Source organism: Magallana gigas, chromosome 9 (assembly GCF_963853765.1).
Source record: "Magallana gigas chromosome 9, xbMagGiga1.1, whole genome shotgun sequence".
Taxonomy (NCBI): domain Eukaryota; kingdom Metazoa; phylum Mollusca; class Bivalvia; order Ostreida; family Ostreidae; genus Magallana; species Magallana gigas.
The window spans coordinates 28,226,362-28,240,581 of NC_088861.1; the positions used below are offsets into that span (position 1 = coordinate 28,226,362).

Consider the following 14,220-nt stretch of genomic DNA (forward strand, 5'->3'; position numbering starts at 1 on the left):
AAACAATTTAAATTGAGTCCCTAGTAATTAGTCTTCGATTAACAAATAGTTTTGATTCAATATCAATTTAAAATTTGATCTCCAAATAATAAATTGAAAAAAGTAACCATGCAAAAATGGTCATTGTTCACATTTTGTTTTAATTGTGAATTGCACAATGAAAATAAAATCAGGAAGTTATCATTTGTGACCCCTCTGCGTGTGTGTGTGTGTATATATATATATATATATATATATATATATATATATATATATATATATATATATATATATATATATATATATATATATATATATATATATATATATATATATATACACACACACACCGTCAGGAGGACATTTGTTTACCCTTCGAAAATAGAAAAGTTTAGGAAATTTTAATAGAGTGATAAAACATCATGAACGGTGCATTATACTTCCCCCTTGTTTGCTTTGTTTTCATCAACATCTATGCTACTGGCGTCATTGCACTGAAACCGTAAGATTTTTTTGCATGCATTTACTATATGTAACAATGTGAAATAATCTAATTTTTCGGACAATAAGTTATGATGTATGGTAACTTTTTCGGGCTTTTTGCTAGTTGAAACAAAATATTTTCTGATTTTTCAACAACTATGTGCTAGTTTCTTAATTTTGCATTGCCTTAACCTACCCAAGTCATAGTCAGACATGGAAAATAAGTCTTATAGTTGACTTTGGTGTATTTTTGTTGCCGATTTATGTTTCATATTAATTGATCCTTTCATGAAAATATTAGTCAATGCCATGATTTACTCAAAAGGCGTTTGAAACTGATTTCTTTATTTTTTAGTTTCCTTTATTTCCTTGCGTTAATTATTAACATCATAATACATGATCTTAAATTGTAAATTATCGTCATTTGGAAGACCTCCGGTGCTGATACATCCCAAATTATAAGTTAGTAGTTCCATGCAACGCCTAGACACATTTTAAAAACTGTAACAGATTGGATTATTTTCTTTCTTTAATTTGGGCCCAACAGTGGGTTATCTAAGGGTTTGACTGGGCATAGTATTGTGTGTGTGTGTATATATATATATATATATATATATATATATATATATATATATATATATATATATATATATATATATATATATATATATATATATATGCATGCATGCATGCACACTGCTAAGTCATTAGAGTACTGACATTCATATTTATACTGATAAACTTAGACATTTACTGATAATGTACTGACATTACTGATAAACTTAGAAAAGTACTGACGTTTTTACTGACGGTGCTGAGAAACTTAGAAAAGTACTGACAATTTTTTAGACAGTACTGATAAATTGAGAGAAGTACTGACACGTTTTGCTGACGGTACTGAGAAACTTAGAAAAGTACTGACAAACTTAAACAGTGCTGATAAACTAAGAGAAGTACTAACACTTTTTGCTGACGGTACTGAAAAACTTAGAGAAGTACTAACAAGTACTGATAAGTACTGTATCCATTGTTCTTGAATTGTCCTTGAATGAAAATGTCATTTTCATAGGTAATTTTATAAATGAAGGATAAATTGAGCCTTGTGTTTTTTTTAAGAAACTGGCGGATTTTACAATATTTTTGTTGTCAGCATGAGTTTCGATAATTATTTAGAAACAAAAATTCAGTAAAAAAAAAATGACACTCTTGAGCTAAACATCAATAAACTTTATCACCCATAACAACACCTAGCTATTAGCATTCAATCTACCCGTATTACCGAAGCGGGAATTAACGGGGGATCTGGACCCCCCCCCCCTCCTCTTGCACCCTCCATGAAAAAATATAATTTCTTAAATTTGCATAAATATGGTTCAGACCCCCCCTCCTCCCCCGGGATAACATAAACAATATTTCTACTCTTTTGATATGATATTGGGGTCCGCGCATTTTACATAGTATATCAATGCGCGGTGTTTCCGTATACTTATGATCGCGGTAAGCTTGAAGAGCTTGGGACAGAGGCCGAACGTGTTCATCAGTTATTTTGTCTTTGTGAAATAATATAAATCTAGAAATGAACCCTATATCCATCTACATGAAGGTTGAGGAGACTAGATTTGTTCTAAGCATCTGACTCAACATTGACACAAATTAAGTGAGACTTGTACCGCTTATATGTCTTAGAACATGTATTTAAACAAATGACCGTGTTTTGTTTTATATATATATATATATATATATATATATATATATATATATATATATATATATATATATATATATATATATATAGTTGGAGGACTCATGTCACCTGCCTGAGTTAAAACGCATAATAAGACAACGTAATTAGCAGGTGCAGATAATCACAGACCGATCGAAATGATCGTAACACCTATATTTTGACATTTTTGCCTGGTGTAATGATGCATAGAATAATATGAATAACATAGTCCTAATGTAATGTCCGTTGATTCTATTTAACGTCAAGTAGATTAGGTAATATCATAATCATGCTAATTGCAACCGATGATAGCCATTGGGTTTTTTTCCTGATAGTATTGTATAAATACATGTAAATACATAATCAATGTGAACAATTTTTTTTGGCAGTACACGGACACATCTGCCATTATGATATAACCACAAATGTACAATGTAATAATTACATAAAATAAATAGAAAAGAAAAATGTACATATATGTATTTTATAATACTTGAATTATCACATTAGGACGATAATTTACATATTAATTAAAGCAAATTATTTCTATACTCTGTGGCTTTCTTAAGAATAATACATAGTTTTTTTAATTGTTTCTTATTTCACGAATTCAGCAACTCAACAAGCTTGAAGCAAGAAGGCCCAGTAATAATTTTTGATATCAATACACCGTAAATGAATGTACTTTGGACATTCTAGAATGAAGTGATATTCATGTTCAATTCAAAATCTACAGTAATTAGATCCATTGATAACGATTTAATTTGTTTTACTTTGAAGCTTAGATTTCTTTGGCCTTTTCTTTTTTTTTTTTTTTTTACAAAATACTATTACTAATTCTTATAATTTATATCTTTCTTTACGTCTGAAAAAATGCATTTGTCCGCATATTTTGCTAATGTTGCCTTTAGTTTTCTTTAGTTTAGTAGATGTACGGAGAGGAATATCTAACTGTCAATACCTCATAATCATTAAGACAGAAACAAACCTATATATGATTTGGGCCTAAAATGGCCCCCTAAAATGAACATGATTCTTTGTTTTCTTTGTACATATATATACATATGTGATGTTTTAACATTATGTTCATTTTGATTCAAGTGCCCACAATTTAATCTTTTCCCGCCATTTTTGCATTTTTAGCATATATATATAGATAGATAGATAGATAGATAGATAGATAGATAGATAGATAGATAGATAGATAGATATATATATATATATATATATATATATATATATATATATATATATATATATATATATATATATATATATATATATATATATATATATATATATATATATATATATATATATAATAAACACCGACTGATGAAGACCGGTAACACGGTCGAAATATTTTGAAACAGTGTTATATATATATATATATATATATATATATATATATATATATATATATATATATATATATATATATATATATATATATATATATATATAATTATATATATAGATACATTGTATATATAATTTGGATTGAATTATAGAAATAGAGTCATTTCTGACATCATATAGTGCAAGTGAGAGCAAATAAACAGGTTAAAAAATATATTCTAAATCAACTCTTCTGAAAAATAACATAACATTTAATTGGTCCCGGAACTCTTTTAAAAAAAAAGATTCAACTCGTACGTTATATAGTTCTTTCAAAATTTAACTATAACGTGTGTTCCAACAGACTTGTAAGAAGTATACAAAACGCGTTTCATGCATCAAAAAATTGTATAACAACACTCATTTGTCAAAATAACAAATCGTTAATGAGCATTAATATATTACAAATTATTCCAAGTTATTAAACATAAAGGACTAAGTGCGGTTTTATGCAATTTTTGCCCCCCAAAATCAAAGTTTTAGAAGGAGCTTTAAAATAAGATGAAAGATAGTTAAAATCATATTGGAAATAAAGGTGTAAAAGGTTATAACCACAGTGAAGTCATAATGTAGAAATGACGTCATGAATATTGCATTATTTTGATAAATTGATGTTTTGTAGCAAAATAAGGGTGTTTTCCGATGGTTATTCGACTGGGAAACATCGAGCGCAGGCTTGCTCAAGTATCATTTTTTAGTATAATATGTATAACTATCTGAAGAAAAACATATGTTAAAATCTTACTTGAGCAGACCTGCGCTCTATACTTCCGAATGCAAAATATAGAGCAAAAATGAGAATATCTTCATTTGTTTGCAAATTTGCGGGAATTAGGTCATTTAGGTGACGTCATAGATACACAGGGAGTGAGCAATGATGACTAAAATCATTATTAAAGTTATAGGCATCCTCTTTACAATGATTTGTGAAGATTTCATTTTTATACGATACTATTTAAAAATTGGTTGAAATCGGGTAGATATTTGACCAAACCGCACACAGTCCTTTCAATAGATGAAAAAAAAACCAATGCAAGTTAATACTAGCACATGTTCCTTTTTTAAAATGATACGATATTACTGATACTTTCTGTGACCGCATAGAATTTACAGTACTAGGAATTCCTATTGAACTGCATTCCCGTATTCCCAAGGGTCCACCAATATGCAATTCCAGAGAAATAAAACCAAGTGATGTTCAGTATTTATTATCAATCGAGTTTTAAAGATGAACAATAATAAACAAATAAGGGACACAGATGGAAGTGGCCGGTAATGCGTCAGACCTCCGCACTGAAGATTGACTTATACAATTCAGTATACATGTATATTATATTATAAGAATCTGAACAATGAGTAAAAGTGACAAATTGATGACATCAAATGAATTGAGTGAAAGATTCACAGCTATTAGGTAATAAGATAAACACAATGAGTCTTTGATGGCTAAGACATGAAAGGCATATAATTACACAATGTTGTTTCATGAGATTAGCAGTTCTTGGGAGAAACATCTGTCTGATTTGAAATAATTTATTACAATTAAATAAAGAGTCCGCCGGGTGTCAATGGCTAATTCACTTTGTAAACATTAAATTGTGAGGATACATGACAAAACAAACGTTGAATTTGGAAAGTAAAGTCCGAAATAAAGTGAATTATAGAAGAGTCATTAAATTGCACTGTGATATTTGTATGAATATATTACTTCCAGAGACTACTGCGACAGAGGCTACTTTGGATTGTTTTGTGGACACATCTGCCCATATCCTTCTTATGGAAAATCTTGTGGAGAAACGTGTACTTGCAGGAAACAACATTGCGATCATGCACAAGGGTGTGACCCTTCTGGTAAATACAAGCTTTGGTGTAAGCATGCAGCTGTAATTAAAATTCCGCTTAGGTGTTTATTTTTTAAATCAAGACATGTTCGATGCAGAAGCTTTGTTACGTTGCAATCATTGGATGATAGATTACCTTTATTTAAAATACAGTAGAAAACACATAAAATAATTTAATGAATTTGACTTGGTTTTTCGACAGAAAGCTGAATATACCGGTACCTACATTAATGCGGAAATTATTATGCTTAAATATTTATTAGCTCAGTTTTTGAACCGTTTTTATTTTTTTTTTTCCTTGTTGTATTTTTAAAAAATTATAAAAACAGTATATGTAGCATAATTAATCAAAGGTCAACCGCTTGAATAAACAATTCACTTATGTGATATGATTTTTGTAACATCAGGGGTTAGGGTCTTCTAATAAATGGACGTAAATTTGTGATCTCTCGACGATATTACAACTCTTTAGTAAAAAAAAAATATACATGTATTGACATATCACATGGTTTGGTGGGGTTTATAAGTGAAACATAAGTTTTTAGCTGTCTATCTCCAGAATTGAATTACAGTTTTTGTGAAACAAAATGCAGCTTCCTGAATAATGTACATGCTTGCAAACAACAGTACCTTTGATTATTGAAAAATAAATCTTAAAAAATTAAGATTCATGATACGATGTAAAGAAAGAAAAGAGGGCACATTTTTAAACCTTTGGATAGTGCAATGTTTATTTTAAGGAGGCCAATTTGGGTTTTTGTGCAGAAAAATTACAATAGCAAAACTCTTTATTTTTTAACCATACGTATTTCACACGAATTTTTCAAGAAAACTGACCAGCTGGTTCTTATTGGCGGACATCTCAATATTCAGGTACATTAAATAAAGGAATATATACGAAAATTAATGTCATTTTCCACAACTCGAAGCAAATCAATGAAATACTACAATGGCTTTCTTTCTAAAATTGTAATATGTGATTAGTAATACCATTTTCTACCTTATATGTAAAAGAAATACTTAATTTTACCTTCTGATTATCTCGTGACATTAAATGCACCACATTTTGCGATATATTTGGATTCTCCTTTAAATCCATTCATTACTTTCCAAATGAAAGTTGAATACTATGATACTAGTAAATAACAACACAGTGTGTGGAATCAGCAACGACACGCTGCAGCTATTTAATATTTGGCATATTAAATGTACAAATACATAATTAAGACATAAAGTTGGATCACATAATTTATTTATTTTAATAAAACAATTCTGAAAATCCTTTAAACTTTCCGCTGTATGTGTCGTCCTAAACTGGTACTTAACACCTGAGCAATTCTTTATATAGCCTTGCTAATAAACCAGTTCTTAAGAACCAGGGGACACATACAGGTATTCAAATGAAAACCTTATATTTCCGGATAATTAATTCATTATTATATCACGTAGAAATTGATTTCTGTCTAATTCGTCCCTCAAACGAAAGAAATCATATGTATTACAAATGTAGATTGGTTTAATGGATTCATTAAAAAAATAAGGAAAATACCCCCTTAAGTACATGTAGCATTGTTCTGTGTAGGTATATTTTCAACGGCGTCCAATTTTTATTTTAATGTTATCTCCTACAAAGCTTCATTTTATTATAACGTCATAAAAGCACAATGGCAACACTCACCTTACCAACAACGGAAAAATCATAAAAAAGTATAAATAGGCTGTATTTTACTAAAATTGCGCAAAATCATGCGCAATGAAAACTAAAGTCGGCCTCCTTAAATGAAAGATTTTCTTATTTTTTTTAATTCTTTATTTTGTATATTATGAACTGATGCGACATATATTGCAATGTTTTATTCAAATGACGAATCTACTAGAGTTTGTTTTTGTTTTGTTTTTTCATTATAGGGAGATTCTCTCTAATCTTTGCTAAGATAGATAGATAGATAGATAGATAGATAGATGGATAGATGGATAGATGGATGGATGGATGGACGGACGGACGGACGGACGGACGAACGGACGGACAGACAGACAGACAGACAGACAGATAGATAGATATTTGTGAAATCGCGACATCTCTTCTTTTAAACGAAATTTGTTTCATTGTATACATAATCATTTTTCAATGACATATTAGTTTCTAGTTGTCCATCTGGATTCATTGGTAGTTACTGTGAATCAAAATGCAACTTCCCAGATTATGGGCATGGGTGTCAACAACATTGTCTTTGCTCACAAGCGGATTGCCACTATTCAGCCGGATGTCGACAGAACAGTATTGCACATGGTAATGCTTAATCTAGAGGGGAAGGATATCGTATTTATGTTCATTAAAAACCCCGAAACAATGAATAAATTGAGAAAACTTATCGTCTAATTTAAATTTCCCGCCGCTATGAAAGCTGCCATTGAACTTTAATTTATGACGCCACGCCATCTATTCCGATTTATCAACATAGCATCAGAATTAGCAAATCATGATCTTCGCTCTAAATGACAAGTTCTGGAAAATTTGGGTCAATATCGACTTGAGACCGTTCTTTAACCTTTGACTTTCCACTAAATTACAAACCAACCTCAATCGGAGATTGTTCGTTGAAATCTTAAAGCGGATGTTAGTGTCAGAGGAATCTTTGCGTAGTTGTGAAAATTGTCTACCGATGCCAAGTATCGTAGGAAATGTCTGCTGTCGTTATTTCGACGTGGTAATTCCGAGAAAAGATATTTTAAACATCCCAATTACAATTATAACATTTATGTGCTTATTTAATTAGCTAAGAACTTGACTTTGAATGAAAAATGACTCGAGGATTAAAAAAAATTGTTGTTTTTGTTTCAATTTTAAATGATGGCAGATTAACAGCTGTCATTTATTTGATAAAATACATAAATTTATGCATACATGTATTTATTCTTTAGATTGACGGGTAAACCTAAACATTAAAAATTTTCTTAAGTCGGATATTTGCGTAACAGAACTGCATAAAACAGTGTTTTATTCATAGGACTGTATACAATGTATGATTATGTAAACAAAACCGGAGTAGATGGTGTGACGCCAGAATAATTTTTTTTAATTTATTGTCATTTTTTTTATTTTATTTTATTTGATTTTTTATTTTTTTATACAAAAGAGTTCTACATCATGTCAGCCTACAGTAAATACAATTTCTTTAACTTCAAACGTGCATTAAACCTTAATAGTTATGTAGTTTATTTTCAAAACAGCATGACTACATATGAAAATTTAAACCATTTTATAATTATAAATTTAAAAAAAAATTATTTTCCTTCCCTAAGAATATATTTTATGAATAAAAATCATAGTACTAGTTATTACATTTTTAGGGATTACTTTACCCATGCTTTGAAAAATAAAAAAAAAACAAATTTCAATTTCAACATCTTAAGTTAAAACCTGTTGCAAAAACATAAAATAATAATGTTATATCCAAATATTGATATTGATGTTTTGTTTCGTTGAGAAAAATATACTATGGAAAATGTATATTTTTTATTGAAACAGAGGAAATAAGGGGTGATTTTCTCCATATTTTTTCGCTGAAATCTTTATTAAAGCAACCTGATCGCAAAGATTTCTGATGCGTTTTGTTCTTATATTCTGTTTGTTTTTTGGTTGTATTATCTCGTGTATAAATCCAAATTACTTGCTGACATGCATTAGCAAAATTCAGTTCTTTAAAAGTATACAAAGTTTCAGATAACATATCTTACAAAAAAATTCCATTCACCTTGTATAATTTTAATAACGACAAATACAGATCTACACAAAAAAGTAGTGGAAGTGTTTCGCCCCTTAGTAAACATATCCCTTAAATTAACATAAGTTTTATTTTTTTTATGAAGTGATGTACAGTGTTTTACCTGTAACACAGTTACCTACAATTGAAAACATTTCAACATTGCTCTCTGTGACAACAATTGAGAATGAAACACAACGTACAGGTAAAATATTAATGAAGGTTTTATCTAACTACACCCCGAACAATGAATTTTTGTAACACGAAAAGTTCTATCTTCGTGGTTCAGTGGCATTGCAATTGTATGCATAGTTATTTCGGTCATAATTAGCAATGATCGGTAAATGACCAATTGAGTACTGTCTATTATATTCAACTTACATGTCACCCTTTATCCTTATTTAATTGTTAGGAAAAAGGGTTATTTATGGGAAAAGAAAATAGACGACATATAGAAACTGAATAATATAAAAATTAACCTTACTTCAAAAATATTATAATTATGTTGTAAAATAGGATCCGAGAATAACTTAAGATTTTGTTTTTATATATATATGTTGAGGTATTCAAATTCAATAGCTAAACTTGTCAGACTTGCATTTGACAAATTTCTGTGAACCAGATTATGTTTGTCTGTGTCTAAAACTTAGAAATATCCGGGGGGGGGGGGGGGGGTTACATGTTGTAATTATATACTTTTTTTTCAAAGAAGCGTCGTTGGTCCAAGACAATGACAATCCAAAACAGAGATCCAAGACAACCTCTCCTAATACCGGAAAAAAAACAGCAACAGGGAAATCATCTGGCCTATTGTCTTTCAGCAAGAACATAGGAACCAAAGCGAGCATTGTGGCTTTCTGTATTCTGTTTATTTTGCTGGTGATTACACACATCCTTCTTTCTCTTGTCCAGCGCATCAAAGAAAACAGCGACATAATACTAGTGTAATCAAAGTACTGAATTACTGCAAGCCGGGCTCTTTTGGTGTGTCTTTATGCATATTGTGTTGTAAAGACTGAAAATCTCTTTCTTTCTTTCTTTCTCTCTCTCTCTCTCTCTCATGCTTTTAATGTCGGCAAAGCGTCAGAGAGCGACCAATTGCAAATTTTGTAAGCGGCTATAAACAAAAATATGTCTGTCTAGTAGAAAAAAGTTCAACAGTTGCTGCCTTGAATTTTGCAACAAGCGTTTTATATTTAATCCCCATTTCTTCAACGCGCAGCAAAGTAGTTCATAGGAATTCGTTTGCATTGTATGTGTCCAAAATACATACTCTTGTTTTAAAAACACGTTATTAAAAAGAAAACTAAAAAAGGCAGACAATTCTTTCGAAATTAAAAGAAAGAGAAACAAAATGCCAACACTTTTGATAAAACGTGGCTCTTTGTGTAACTATTTGGTATAGCGGAAGCTTTTACTTTGACGCTGTTTGGTTTTTTGTTTACTTTTGAAGTTGTGTTATTTATAGTAACATTGGCGATTTCCCTGCCTACAGCCAGGACTCTGCTTTCAGCAGAGCCCGGCTAGAAACCAGTTCTATGTTTAATTTGAAAACTGTGCTACTTAAAAAATGTGATTGTTATACTTTCATGTTAAATACTGAAATCTGATTGGTTAAGACGCAGTTAATAATATTTACTATTACCCTCAGCGTTAGCAACGCACTTGGCAACGGGTAACATTAAAAAATGTTACATCCGCGAAAATTATGCGCGTACGGTTCGCTGTAGAATTCACGTTATTCCTATATAAAAGCAGTAAAATTTTCTATGAATTTTTTTACTTTTTATTTGTGTAAATATAATTTTATACCACTGCTGATCTTGTTCCCTAATTTTACTTTTCACATAATCTGTGTAAATATTTGTGTATTTTTTTAAGTTTAACTACTGCATATTTGTCTGTAATAAATTGTACGAAACTGTTCATTGAGTCACAATATTGAAACTTTTTTTTTTTTGGTTTCTTTTTTCATTTCAGTCAAATTTCAATACAATGTATTACTAAATGAATAACAAATTGTGTACATAAAAGAATTTTTATTTTTATTGTGTAATTTTTGTAACATTAATAACATATTATTTTGTTAGTTTCATTAGTTAAATCATTAGTGCCTTGTGAGCGTTTGTGTAACTATGTGAATTTTAAGCTGAAATGTATCACTGTTTGAAATAAACTATGTTAAAAAAAATCAATAGCGCCTTAGTCCAATGATTTCACTTTATTACAGAGTCGCACCTTCGCTCCGCCGCTGTTTTCTGAAGATGACAAAATGTGCTTAAAGTTTTCAATCATACTTACTTTAGTCCATGCTTAATAATTGTAGACAATATCCTCATTCGACCCACATGTTCTACAAATAGAACATAGTAAACTGTGCTGAAGTACGGTAGGTCCAATAATCATGTTAATTATTTTTTTCTTTTCAAAATAGTTTTGTGTCGTAAATCATTTCATGTTTCTATACTTACTAAACCTTAAAAAACACTGCAAATGCTAACTGTGGCAGTCCAATTAGATTCCTGTGTCCACCCAAAAAGTCACAAGAATTGTCCGTTATTGAAAATGATTGAATGTGTTTTAAATAAAAGTATAGGTATGGTCATAATCAGAGCAGTTAACTTTCAAATTTTATTTAAATATCAATATAATTTATAAATATATTAAAATATATTATAAATATATATTAATATTAATAATATATTTTCATTCTTTATAACGCTAAAGTAAAATACATGTATATTTACTTAGTAACCAAAACTTTACGGAAGCTCACTGAGGCCAGTTCAGTAAAAAAAATAATTTCTATTGCGTTCAAATGACATTGCGTTTTAACGCAAAGTTTTTAGACGTGACATTTGAATTTTAATAGACCATTAAAATAGCTTTGTAGAATTTAAAAAACCAAGAGATAGAAAAAATCTTATTGTATGGATACTTGTTACCTAAGTCAATGCCTTAAGGTAATTGAGTACAATCAACGAAGTTTTTTTATTTATCTTAAAAGTCAACAGGTTCGTTACATGAATTATAGACCGAATACATGTATTACGTTTTGTATGTAGAGCTGGGATAAAATCAACAATAAGCGAGAACAAGTTACAAGAGTTATTAATAAAAAATACGGAACCTCATTAACTTAATATATGTAAATCCACGGAAGAAAATCAAGCTTTGAATCAGAGTTCCCATTAAAATTTCATTGGCTAACACCCACATCATGTAACCTAAAGTAAAAGTTAAGTGATGAAATAATTGAATGATTAAGTTTTTCCGCACGGAATATTTCTGCACAACTTTGAAAAAACAAACAAACGCTTATGATCTTAATGACTGTTTAGATGTTTAACGTGGGCAAACACCAAAAATTAGTAAAATCATTAATCGAAACTTGTAAAATTATAGCTTCATTGAGTTAAATCATCTTTAAGTGTTTTAAGGAACACTTTGAGTAACACACAAATTAGAATTAAAATATATAATATTCAAACATAATTAATATTTTGGTTTTAAATAATCCGTATCTGGCCATAGGATGGTGTAAAGTAAATCGAAGCGTTTACACATGGTGAAAGAGAGGAAATACCTGTCTGAAGCTTTATCTATCTTTAAGAACGTTTTTTAATCAGGGTTTGAGTTCTCATATTCGAATCGTTGTAAAGTCCAATGTCATGAGTAAATTTGTTCTAAACACATAAAGTGCAGTAACTATTAAAATGGATTATTTTTATATATCATGTCACGAAAGACTTTCGTGCATTTTTTTGTTGTGAGTGGTAATTTGGTCGGTGTTCTGTAATAATTGATAATTGAGTCGATAGAAGGTAATGACGTTAAAATTGTCAATTATCAATTACAGAACGCCGACCAAACAACCACTCACAACACACAAATGCACGAAAGTCTTTCGTGACATATTCAAATTTTTATTTTTCTCTGAAATGTTGAAATATTTTTGGCAGTACTATGATATTAAACGTTAAGATTTTATTTGTTTGTCAACATAATTTTGCTTATTTTCTGTTGGATTTATCTCACTTTTTCATCGTATGGCACACACTAAAAAATATTGAAAATGCTTAAAAAGGATAAAAGACACCATATCCAAAATTTTGATTATTGACTTGATATAAATTTTATTCCAGCAGATTAGGATCAATATTATAGATTAGTTTAATGCTATAAATGTTTTAGTATTATCATTATTCTTTTTTTGGCTTTTTTTGGGGGGGGGGTCGTAAAATTGAATTAAAAATGGGGAGAAGTTGAAAACTGGTAGAGGAAACTCGGACTGGAATATTTATAAAATTTGTCTCTGAAAATTTAATGCTTCGTATTTATTTGGTGCCACTGCCATTCATAAACTGTATATCATTTTCAAAAGAGTTTAGCGTTAGTTTTGTATTATTTTCACAATTAAGAAAATCTCAACCACAGTGTAAATTTTTTTTAGAGTTTTTTCTTAAACTTTCAAAAAATATTCAACGGCCAATAACTCAAAACGTAGGTCATTGACCTAATTTTTCAAAAGTAACACTACAATGAAAGGTCTATAACACACGATAGATGGTTTTTCATTATCATCAGTGGAATTATCTTTCATTCGGAGTAAACGTTGACTCTTTGTTTTTATCATAAATTTTTTCGACCTCGCGATGTTACTCAGTGCTCCATCAGCAATCCAATTCAGATAAAATACCAAATTTGATTTAATTTGAAAATCTATTACAATGTAGAATTATAAATTCCATATCTGTATATAATTGTGTAGTTCTAAGTTCAAATTGAAATATGGTTAATTATTTTAATGGTAATTATAATAGATATGACAACATTAGCCGGAGAAAATGACGTGTGGTACAGCTTGAGTAAAATATAATACAGTATATCACTTAATACATGACTTATAGATTTGCAGCACGTTAAATATGGGATATCATTAGGAAATTTTCAGTTCATGATGCCATGACTACAAAACAATGACGCCAATACTTGTGTTTGCTTGATTTCTTGAATACTTTCATTCGAAAGT

The 14,220-nt window shown here is 29.8% G+C and overlaps 1 protein-coding gene across 1 annotated transcript in view; it reads right to left on the bottom strand.

Annotated features, from left to right (window-relative positions):
• LOC105332977 (temptin-like) overlaps positions 1-14,220 on the bottom strand; it is a 140,417-nt gene that overhangs the window by 120,400 nt on the left and 5,797 nt on the right. The window lies entirely within an intron of this gene.